The sequence below is a fragment of the Vulpes vulpes genome, chromosome 8 (genome assembly GCF_048418805.1).
Source record: "Vulpes vulpes isolate BD-2025 chromosome 8, VulVul3, whole genome shotgun sequence".
Lineage (NCBI taxonomy): Eukaryota > Metazoa > Chordata > Mammalia > Carnivora > Canidae > Vulpes > Vulpes vulpes.
Window position 1 is genome coordinate 92,047,147 of NC_132787.1, and position 12,836 is coordinate 92,059,982.

Consider the following 12,836-nt stretch of genomic DNA (forward strand, 5'->3'; position numbering starts at 1 on the left):
TAATGTTATTCATTGATTCACATATTTCTCGGAGCATCTACTATGTGCTAGGCACTGTGATGAGGTTCAGGTTTTATAAGGGTAAACAAAAGCAACCAGGTAATTTGCAAAAGGTCTTCCTAACATATCAGTAGCCATACAGCACATGTCTAGTTCAGGGCTCAAGGAGTAATAGATACCACATATTTCCCAAGACACGATGGAAATTTAAGTGTAAATGAGTTATAGAAGGGACATGTTTGAGGCACTGTTTGAAACAATGGCAAAACATGAAAAGAGAAAGGAAACGCATTGCCCCTAGATGAAATAACATGGAAGTGAAGAAGATCTAGAATTCTTAATAGAAACTTAAATTTCTTAGTAACATCTCATTTGAAGAGAGAATCCCGTTCAATTAATTCTGGTCAGTGCGCCCAGAAAGATGCTATAACCTTAACTAACCCTTTCCAATAACTCTTAGGTAAATAATGTAGCCTGCCTTTCCCTAATGTTCAAACCGAAAGGAAGCTAAAGGGAATTAAAACTAAACCTTGATTTTCATTTTGTAGTCTGGTGAGAAGGAAGAGATGTTGCATCCCTGTTTTTTCTCCATAATGGGTAAAACTGGTGTTCTAAAGTTTTTATTCTAGTACAGTAGAATTGGCTCCCCCATCCCCCATTATGAAGTCACAGAATTTTTAACTACAAGAAACTTCAGCAGTACCTTAGTCCTTTTTAGTGGCCTAAATTCCCAATTTTTACTTTAAGATTTTCTGGTTAAAAAAAAATTTTTTTTTAAGATAAATCATTGTATTTTGTGAGTGCTTATTCTTGAATTTTCCTTATCATTTATCATTAACTTGGATTGTTGGATTTGCAACTCAAATTCTGAATGCCAAAATATCCATATTCACCTTTAAAAGAGGTATTTGGTGTATTCCACCATGAAATGTCCCAACTTTGCCCAGGAAGTAGGAGGGTGGGTATCCTGTATTTTCCTAATACTTGGTGACCTTAGAAAACTGAGTTTCTTTTACAGAGATGTATAAACTGAGGAATCTCTATACCTCCATGGAGCTTTCACTCTTAATCAGTAAAGACTATCTCTATAAGAAAGACTTCCCTAAGAAAGTCAGGAAGGAGGGATTGAGCCTGGAAGGGAGAGCCAGAGATGATCAGGCCATAGAAATGGGCTGTGACGAGATAGTGTATTCTCCTGAAGAATAACTTCCAACTCTATTCCTGGTTCTTCAAACTCAAAAGGAGGCTAAAGGGAAATAAAAAAACCCACTGATTTCCATCTTGACTGCAAAACCCACAGAATGCCTGGGGAGAAAAAAGTTAAACCCAAGATTGGATTTAAAATGGGTTTAAGTAAACAATTATTCTTAACTTACCCTTTTATGGAGTTTTTTTTTAAGGTTTTGAGTTCACATAATGTTAAATTGCCATGATTAGAATGTGAAATTTGATTTGAGACATTTTATGGGCAAGGTGATGGTTTTCTATTGAGTTATCCAGTGGCAGCTTTTGCTGCTGCTCAGGATTTAGTGTTGTGCACCTGTGTCTGTTAAATAATGCCGATGTTGCTCATAAACACTATTTTGCCAACCTGAGTCAACAATTTTATTAACTTTAATCGTGGGTTCTCTTTCTAAATATTTAAAATTTAAATTAGCCCAATAAGAAAGCAGCGCATTAAATGTTATCAAAATACTTGAAGATACCTTAGAACTATTATTTTACACACAGCCTGTTCCCTTTCTATGGAAAGTGTGGTACAAAAACTTTTACTTTATTACTTTCTTTCCAAAAACCAATATCTAATGTTTCCAGATACCTAGAGCTTGGAAATGATGGAGTTGGACTTTGGCCCGAGGTTAGCAATTCTCATTTTAGGTTTTTGGGCAATAGCAATTTGAAGACCTGGGTGGTAACCCCAGCTGAACGTATATGTAATCACTTAACACAAACTTTAAAGTAATGAAACTTTTCCAGAGTCTCGTATTTGGTTTCTCCTCTGTTGTTGCATAAGGAGATGGATTCTGGGCTGGGAAGGACCTAACCGTTTGTTCCTTGATAATAGACTACTGATTGAAGGGCAGGCTCTTACTGAATTCGTGAAATTCATAGAATCCATGAAAGATCTCGAGTACATGACTAATGAAACTCTGGAAATAAACCTTTCTCAGCCATAAGTGCTATGACCTATTTTTTTTTTTAAAACCCGTCTTAATCCTGTGACTCATTGCATCACACCTTAAAACTTTTTCACCAGCACCAAGAGAAATCAGAATGGAAGAAATGACCTTATGTTGGTCTTGTTCACTTAATCTTTGTGCACATAGGCCTTAGCACTTTGACAGATAAAACTCTGCCTTTTAGCTCCCCTTTCACTATCGTCTTTATTCCTCTCACTTTTAGACCGTTCCTTTTATTGGTTGTGTAAAACTACCTTCCTCAATTGAATGTACAATGTTTCTGCACATGGGCAAATTGTATTTTATCTTAATGACTCATTTAAGTTGAATAAAGGCGTACAGTTTTACTCTAGCGACTGTGCCTTCTCTTTTCCAAAGAAATCAGACGCCATGTTGAACGACCCACCTGTTGCTCCTTTTCTTGCACCCGATTGCACAATTATCCCTGGGTCCTTGGCTAAATTTGGGTACTACAAAAAGTGCCAGTCTCTAGGCAACACTTGGGGATTAAAGAACGGATCACGAGCCAAAAAGGATGTGTTGTACATTTCAAAAATAAAAAAGAAACCTATACCCAAAAGCCACAGAAATTAAAGCAGTGTGGTAATGGCATGAAGATAGACATACAGACCAATGAGGTAAAACAGAGAGCCCAGAAGTAAACCTTCACATGTATTGATCAAGTGATTTTTTGGACAAGAGTGCCAAGGCCAGTCAATGAGAAAAGGGCAGTCTTTTCGATAAATGTTGCAAAACTTGCATATCCACATGCAAGGGAATGAAATCAGACCCTTACCCTATGCCGTATACAAAAATTAATATTGATCTAAGACCTAAACATTGAAAGCTAAAAATATAAAACACTTAGAAGAAAATGAGGAAAATTTCATAATTTGACTTGGCAGTGATTTCTGGGATTTGTCAAAAACACAGGCAACAAAAGAAAAAAATTGGATTTCATTAAAAACAAAACGTTAAAAAAAATTCTGAAACTAAAATCTTGTACATCAGAGGACATTATTCGGAGTGAAAACACAGCCCTCAGTATGGGAGAAAATATTTGCAAATCCTATATCAACAAGAAATCAATATTCAGAATATGTAAGGAACTCCTACAGCTCAACAGCAAAAGAACAACCAATTAAAAAATGAGTAAAGGACTGGAGTAGGCATTTCTGTAGAGAAGATACACACAGATGGCCAATAAGCACATGAAAAGATGCTCAAGATCACTAACCACCAGGAAAATGCAAACAAAATCACAATGAGACAACTCCATACCCATAAGGATAGCTATTAAAACAAGGGGCACCTGGCTAGCTCAGTAGAGCATGAGACTCTTGATCTCAGGGTCATGAGTTCAAGCCCCAGATTGGGAGTAGAGTTCACACGCACACACGCACACACACACAAAGTGTTGGCAAGGATGTAGAGAATTTAGTGTGCATTGCTAGTGGAAATGTGAAATGACTTTATTGCTGTGGAAAACAGTTTGACCATTCCTCAAAACAGAAGTACTATATGATCCAGCAATTTCACTTCTGGCTATATACCCCAAAGAAATGAAAACAGGGACTTGAACAGATATTTGCATATCAGTGTTCATAGCAATGTTATTTATAATAGCTGAAAAGTAAAACAACCTAATATTCATCAATGAATGGGTAAACAAAATGTGATATACTTGGAATATTCAGCCTTAAAAAAGAATGTCATTCTGACACATGCCACAACATGGATGAACCTTGTAGGCAGTGTGCTAAGTGAAATAAGCCAGACACAAAAGGAATAAATATACGATTCCACTTATATAATGAACGTACAGAAGTCAAATTCATGGAGAAATTAGAATGATGGTTGACAGTGACTTGGAGTAAAGAAGATTGGGAGTTGTGTTTATTAAAGTTAATAAATTACTTATTTAAAGATGTGATACTGGGCAGCCCTGGTGGCTCAGCGGTTTAGTGCCCCCTTCAGCCCGGGGTGTGATCCTGGAGACCCGGGATGGAGTCCCATGTCGGGCTCCCTGCACGGAGCCTTGCTTCTCCCTCTGCCTGTGTCTCTGCCTCTCTCTCTCTCTGTCATGGGTAAATAAATAAAATCTTAAAAAAAAAAAAAAAAGTCTGTTTCTGGGCAGCCCCAGTAGCCCAGTGGTTTAGCACCGCCTTCAGCCCAGGGTGTGATCCTGGAGACCCTGGATCGATCCCCATGTCGGGCTCCCTGCATGGAGCCTGCTTCTCCCTCTGCCTGTGTCTCTGCCTCTCTCTCTCTCTCTCTCTCTCTCTCTCTCTCTCTCTCTCTGTGCCTCTCATGAATAAATAAATAAAATATTTTAAAAAAATAAAGATGTGATATCTGGGATGCCTGGGTGGCTCAGCGTTTGAGCATCTGCCTTTAGCTCAGGGCGTGATTCGTCCTGGGATCGAGTCCCACGCTGGGTTCCTTGCATGGTGCCTACTTCTCCCTCTGCCTGTGTCTCTGCCTCTCACTCTGTCTCTCATGAATAAATAAATAAAATCATAAAGATGTGATATCCAGTTGTTCTCACATTAAAAAACATACTGAATGACTTTCATACCTCTGTTGGAATCAATTGTCCATATATGTGTGAATCTATTTTCAGATTTCTGTTCCACTGATATACTTGTATATCTTTGCACTAATGCCACATTGTCTTGATTACTGTAGCTTTATAAATGCTTTAAAATCGGGTAATGTTAGTTCTCCAACTTTGTTTTTTACCTTCAAATTCAATTAGGCTATTTGCCCTTTGATTTCCATGAATTACAGAACCAGTTGTCAATTTCTGTAAAAACAAGTTTAACTGGGATTGTGTTTAAGGTATACAACAATTTGAAAGAAATTGAGATCTTAGTATTTTGTCATTAATCTATATTTCCATTTCTTTACATAATATTTAATTTCTCTTAGCAATGTCTTATTGGAACCAGTGAATAGAGCTTTCACATCTTTTGTCTGATTAAATCCTACATTTCAAGTTTTTTTACTTTTAAAATTTTTTAGGGGTGCCTGAGTCACTCAGTTGGTTAAGCGTCTTGCTTAAGCATCTGGGATTGAGCCCCGCATCGGGCTCCCTGCTCAACAGGGAGCCTGCTTCTCCCTCTCCCACCCCCTCTGTGCTCTTTCTCTGTCAAATAAAAAAGTAAAATCTCTAAAAATTAAAAGTAAAAAATTTTAAATGATCCTATGAAAAATTTTTTAAATTTCAGTGTTAAAGGTCAACACTCAAATTTCTGAGCATTAATTGGTGGATATAAACATTCACTTTACATTCTTATACAGGCTTTGCTAAAATCAATTGCTAGGGCAGCCTGGGTGGCTCAGCAGTTTAGCGCCGCCTTCAGCCCAGGGCATGATCCTGGAGACCCAGGACTGAGTCCCAAGTCGGGCTCCCTGCGAGGAGCCTGCTTCTCCCTCTGCCTGTGTCCCTGCCTCTCTCTCTCTCTCTCTCTGTGTCTCTCATGAATAAATAAAATCTTTAAAAAAAAATAAAAATCAATTGCTAACCTCGCTTCCTAGTTTTAGTGGCTTCTTTGTACATATATTCTGTTGGATTTTCTATATAGATAACACTGTTAGCTGCAAAGACAATGTTTTATTCTAGATAACTTCTTTCTCTCATCTGCACTGGTTAGAACCTGTGGTACGATGTTGAATACAAGTGGTGAGAGTAGGCATCCTTGTTCCTGATCTTACAAGGAAAGCATTTACTATTTCATATTAAGTATGATGTTAGCGAAAGGTTTCTCCTAGTTGCCTTTCATTAGGCTGAGGAAGTTCCCTTCTATCACCTGCTAGGAGTGTATTTGTTTTTGTTTTTTTAAATCAGGAATGGATGTCAAGTTTTGTCAAATGCTTTTTCTACGTCTATTGACTTGATATGGGTTTCTTTTTCAGTTTGTTAACATGATGAATTTCATTGATTGATTTCAGAATATTAATCCAGCTTTGGATTCATTGGTTTTCTCTATTGTTTTTGTTACTGTTTTCTAATTTCATTGATTTCCATTCCCTCTCTCTCTGTGTCTTTTATTATTTTTTAAAGATTTTATTTATTTATTCATGAGAGACAGAAGAGGCAGAGATGTAGGCAGAGGCAGAAGCGGGCTCCCTGTGGGTAGATGTGGGACTCCATCCCAGGACCTCGGGATCACAACCTGAGCCAAAGGCAGATGCTCAACCACTGAGACACCCAGGCGCGCCTCCCCCCACCACTTTCTTTTAAAGTAAGCTCTATGCCCAATGTGGGGCTTCACATGTCCCCAAGATAAAGAGTTGCATGCTCTACTGACTGAGCCATCCAGGCACCCCCATTGATTTCCACTCTTACTGTGTTTCATTTATTTTGCTTATTTTATGTTTAATATGTTATTCTTTGTCTAATGTCTTAATATGGAGGCTGTTGTCAATAATTTGAGAACTTTATTAATAGTGTTCTTTTTTTATTTTTATTTTTTATTATTAATAATTTTCTAATGTAAATGTTCAATGCTATGAGTTTCCCCCTAAGTGCTGCTATAGTAACATCCCCACAATTCTGATATGTGTTTCATTTCTCTTCGGTTCAAACTACTTTCTAATTTTGATTTTGATTTCTTCTTCAACTCATGTGTAATTGAGAGATGTGCTATCTGGTTTCCAAATATTTGAATACTTCAGATATCTTCTCTTATAGATTTCTATTTTAAAAAAAAGATTTCTATTTTAATTCCATTATACTCAAAGAATATACTTTGTGTGACCTGAATCATTCTAACTGTATTGAGACTATTTTTTTAAGATTGATTTCAGAGAGAAAGACACACACACACACACACACACACACACACACACACAGTGGTGGGGGGCAGATAGGTAGAGGCAGAAGGAGAAGGGAAGCAGACTCCCCTATAAGCATAGAGCCCCATATGGGGCTCAGTTTCCTGATTTGGAGATCATGACCTGAGCCAAAATGAAAATCAAAAGTTGGATCCTTAACTGACTGAGCCATCCAGGTGCCCCCCCCTTTTAAGGATTTTATTTATGTATTTATTTATTTAGGGAGAGAGAGACCACACCAGCAGGGGCAGGGGGAGGGGCAGAGGGAGAAGCTGGCTCCCCACTGAGCAAGGAGTCCAATGCGGGGCTCCATCCCAGGACCCTGAGATCATGTCCTGAGCCAAAGGCAGACACTTAACCAACTGAGCCACCCAGGCGCCCCTCATATATTTTTTAATAGACTTTTAAGAGCAGTTTTAGGTTCACAGCAAAACTGAAGGGAAAGGAAAGAGAGTTAACATATACCCTCTTCCCCCCGCATTCCTCTCATTATTAATAACATCCTATACCAGAGTGGTATATTTTTTTAAATCAGTGAATCTACATTGACACATTATTATCACCCAAAGTCCAGAGTTTACATTAGTGTTGTAACTTCTATGAGTTTTGACAAATGTGTAAGGACATGTATCTATCATTACAGTATCATACAGAATGACTTCAGTGCTGTAAAAATCCACTGTGTTCCACTTATCCCTCTCTCCCATCAACCACTGATCTTTTTATTGTCTCTATTGTTTTGCCTTTTCCAGAATGCCCTTTAGTTGGAATCATATAGTATGTAAACTTTTCAGATTGGCTTCTTTCAGTTATATGCATTTAAGTTTCTTCATGTATTTTCATGGCTTCATAGCTCCTTTCTTTATAGTTCTAAATAATATTCCATTGTCTGGATATATCACAATTTATTTTGTTCACTTACCTACTGAAGGGCATCTTGCTTGCCCCCAAGTATCTTCCTAAAACTAATAGCCCACAATTTATTTTGTTCACTCACCTACTGAAGGGCATCTTGCTTTGCCCCCAAGTTTTGTGAATAAAACTGCTATAAAAAAAAAAACTGCTATAAACATCAGCAGGTTTTTGTGTGGACATAAGTTTTCAACTTGTTTGGTAAACAGCAAGAAGAATGACTCCTGGATTGTATGGTAATAGTATGTTTAGTTTTGTAAAAACTGTCAAAGTGTCTTCCACAGTGGCTGTGCTCTTTTGCATTTCCATCAGCAATGAATGAGAATACCTGTTGTTTTGCATCCTTGCCAGCATTCAGTGTTTTTAGTGTTTTTGGATTTTAACCACTCTAATTATGTAGTAGTATCTCGTTTTTAAAAATTAATTAATCTATTTTTAAAGGTTTTATTTATTCATGAGAGACACAGAGATGCAGAGACATAGGCAGAAGGAGAAGCAGGCTCTCTGCAGGGAGCTTGATGTGGAACTCGATCCCAGAACCTCAGAATCATGACCTGAGCTGAAGCTAGACTCTCAACCACTGAGCCATCCAGGTGCCCCAGTACCTCTGCCCTTAAGGCCACCAGGTCGGAAACCATCTCACAGGTGGCTCAGTGTAAGTCAGGCAGTGTCTTTTGAAGTTTTTAATTTTAATGAAGTCTAGCTAACCAATTATTTCTTTCCTGGATTGTGTCTTTGGTGTTGTATCTAAAAAGCCATTGTCAGACTCAAAGTTACCTAGATTTTCTCCTATGTCATTGTCAGTTATATATATATATATGTGTGTGTGTGTGTGTGTGTGTGTGTTTTACATTTAAGCCTATGATTCATTTTAAGTCTTGATAGCTGAGTACCTGCCATTTTTAGTACGTGTGACAAAATGGGAAGTTTACACATAAAACACTCCAACACACTAAAGTACAGTAGTTATTTTGAGAAAATGCATTGGTGTAGCTATTTGGGTGATGAGCTGATCTCACTAGTTGTTTCATGTTTAAGAAATGGGTGAAGGGGCACCTGAGTGGCTCATTCAGTAGAGTGTCTGATGCTTGATTTCAGCTCAAGTCATGATATCAGGGTTGTTGAAATCAAGCCCTAAGTTGGGTTCTGTGCTCAGCAGGAAGTCTGCTTGAGATTCTCTCCTTCTCCCTCTGCCCCTCGCCGTGTTCTTTCTCTCTCTCTCTCTCTCTCTCTCTCTCTAAAATAAATAGTGTTTTTAAAAAAAGAAATCAATTTCTTTTAAAAAAAGAAATCATCAAAGGACAAAAAAGAAAGGAAGAAAAACCATTTAGGAGTATGACTGACAAACTATGGTTATTCAGATTTGGGAATTTTTTTGAAAATGAACAAAGTGAGCCTGTCACTTAAGAAAAATAATTGATAGTGGGGCACCTGGGTGGTACAGTTGGTTAAGAGTCTGACTCTTGGTTTCAGCTTAGTTTGTGAGATCAATTTCTGAGTCTGGCTCTGCACAGACTGCTTAAGACTCTCCTTCTGCCCCTCCCTCTAAAATAAATAAATAATTAAATCTTCAAAAGTACTTAAAAATTTTTTTAAAAATTTTTTTAAAGAAAAATAACTGGTAGTATTGGGGTGCCTGGCTGGCTCAGTTGGTAGAGCATGCAACTCTGGTTCTTGGGATTGTGAGCTCAAGCCCCACATTGGGTGTGGAGATTACTTAAAGATAAGATCTTTTAAAAAATAATTGATAGTATTTGTTGGCAATGATAAAATTTGAGCTTCTGAGCGAAAGAATTTTGGAAAACGTTTATCTGCCACCATGAGCTTGATAGCTTCCCAACACTTAAAGACTTCTGAAAAATCAAAAATACTAAGTTAGATAGATGTAAATAGATACTATATTACTATATAATGGTATATATCAACATTTAGAATATCTACATAACTCAGAGAACCAATATGTTCCAAATGATAAAATGATGTTACAAAAACATGAATGGTAAAAGATCCATTCAAAGTGCAAAATAGGGACATCTCAGTGGCTCAGTGGTTTAGAGTCAGCCTTTGGCACAGGGCGTGATCCCAGGGTCCTGGGATGTAATCCTGCATGGGCTCCCCTCAGGGAGCCTGCTTCTCCCTCTGCCTGTGCCTCTGCCTCTCATGAATAAATAAATAACATATTAAAAAGAAAAAGTGCAAAGTAGGTCAGAGGCACCGAGATGACTCGATAAGTTAAGTACTTAACTCTCAATTTTGTCTCAGGTCATGATCCCCCAGTCTTGAGATCAAGGCTGCCGTCAGGCTCCATGCTCGGCAGGGAGTCTGCTTAAGACTGTCTCCCCCTGGGGATCCCTGGGTGGCGCAGCCGTTTAGCGCCTGCCTTTGGCCCAGGGCGCGATCCTGGAGACCCTGGATCGAATCCCACTTGGGGCTCCCGGTGCATGGAGCCTGCTTCTCCCTCTGCCTATGTCTCTGCCTCTCTCTCTCTCTCTCTGTGTGTGTGTGTGTGTGTGTGTGTGTGTGTGTGTGTGTGTGTGACTATCATAAATAAATAAAAATGAAAAAAAAAAAGACTGTCTCTCCCTCTTTCTGCCCCTCCTTCCACTCACATGCATGTGCTATCTCTCAAATAAATAAACAAAATCTTAAATAAAGACAAGGTGCAAAATAGATCAATAAATTTTAATGTAATGGAGAATAAAAAGTTTACTGATAATGTGACTTTATTTAAGTAATCTCTACACCCAACATGGGCTCAAACTCATGACCCCAAGATTAAGAGTCACATGCTCTACCAACTGAGCCAGCCAGGCACCCCAGTAATGTGGTTTTAGATTCCACATTGCAACTAACCTTTACAAAACTACCACTTGCTGAATTTTTGTGTCATATCGAAGAAGGATATCCACAGTTATCCGAATTCTATTCAGAAACTTCTCTTTTCCAACTAATCTTGCATAAGGCTGGATTTCTTCACATACTTCAACCACAGTAATTTTTCATAACAAATTTAATGAAGGATCAAGTAAAAGAATCTGCTTTCTATTAAGTTTGATGTATAAAGTGATATATACACACACAATGCCATTCTCAGTATATTTAAAATTTTTTGGAAAAATAATAATTTTTTAATAAAAATATTTATATTAAGGGGAGCCTGGATGGCTCAATTTGTTAAGCGTCTGACTCTTGATTTCTGCTCAAGTCATTTAAAAATCTTTTAAAAATAATAATATGTAAGAATATCAAGGGATCTCAAAACCAAAGAATTTAAAAACCACACCCTACAGAAACAGGTTCACTTGTTCTTGTTCTGCCTTCCAGAGATCAAAAAGTTTGAGAACCCTGTTCCATAACACTCTCTGTTACAGGTGACTCATGAACAACACAGGTTAGAACTATGAGAGTACATTTATATGCTGATTTTTTATAGTACTATAATCTTAAATAAAGATTTTCTGTTCCTTGTGATTTTCATACCATTTTTTCCTTTAGCTTACTTTATTATAAGAATACAGTATCATACTAAATAACATATATAGTATGCAAAATATGTGTTAATTGACTATGATATTGGTAAGGCTTTTTGTCAACAGTGGGCTATGAACTTTTAGGGGAGTAAAAAAAATCGTATGTGGGTTTTGGATGGGCAGGGGCAGTCAGCACTCCTAACCCCCCCATATCCCCCTTCAAAGGTCAACTATGTATGGTTAATACATTAGGAGGCTGACGCCAGGCCCACCTACCTTAGACACCTCCCTCAGCTATTGCTACATTACCAATCTAGAGAAGTTTGTCCTAAAGACATGATCAGTATCCTCACAGTGGGAAATTAGACACCAGCCTTGATATTCTTTTTTTTTTAAATAAATTTATTTTTTATTGGTGCTCAATTTGCCAACATACAGAATAACATCCAGTGCTCATCCCGTCAAGTGCCCCCCTCAGTGCCCGTCACCCATTCACCCTGGCCTTTATATTCTTAACATTATCCATACTTACCTAGTATTTAGCTATTGCAGTTTTGACACTCAGGTGAGGCAAGAGATTTGCATTTATTTATTTTTTAAGATTTTATTTATTTATTCATAGAGACAGAGAGAGAGGCAGAGACACAGGCAGAGGGAGAAGCAGGCTCCACACAGAGCCCAACACGGGACTCGATCCTGGATCTCCGGGATCACTCCCTGGACCGAAGTTGGTACCAAACCGCTGAGCCACCCGCACTGCCCGAGATTTGCATTTAAATCCTGCCTTTCAGGCAGCCCTGGTGGCTCAGCGGTTTAAGCGCCTGCCTTCATCCCAAGGCATGATCCTGGAGTCCTGGGATCGAGTTCCGCATTGGGCTCCCCGCATGGAGCCTGCTTCTCCCTCTGCCTGTGTCTCTGCGTCTTTCTCTCTCTCTCTCTCTCTCATAAATAAATAAATAAATAAATAAATAAATAAATAAATAAATAAAATATTAAAAGAATAATAAATAAATCCTGCCTTTCGGGGTGCCTGGATGGTGCGGTTGGTGGGGCCTCTGGCTCGGGTCATGATCTCATGGTTGTGGGATCGAGCCCCAGTTCGGGCTCCGTGCTCAGTGCAGTCCGCTTGAGATTCTCTCTCCCTCTCCCTCTGCCCCTGCTGCTCATACTCGCTCGCTCACTCTCTGTCTCTCTGAAAAATATTTTTTAAAAATAATACAAAATAAGCCCTGCCTTTCTCTTTCTCATTCCCAGCTCATTCCCACTCTAGTGGAAGGGCTTTCTCCTCCACGTGTGGCAAGAATCTATGCTTCCTACTGTCTATGGCTTATTCTGTGGTCAGTCCTCTAAAAGACATTGTAGAAACACAGCTTTAGAATTGCTGAGAAATATCTCTTTATTTCTCAAAAACACCCCTGACTTTTAAGACTATGGT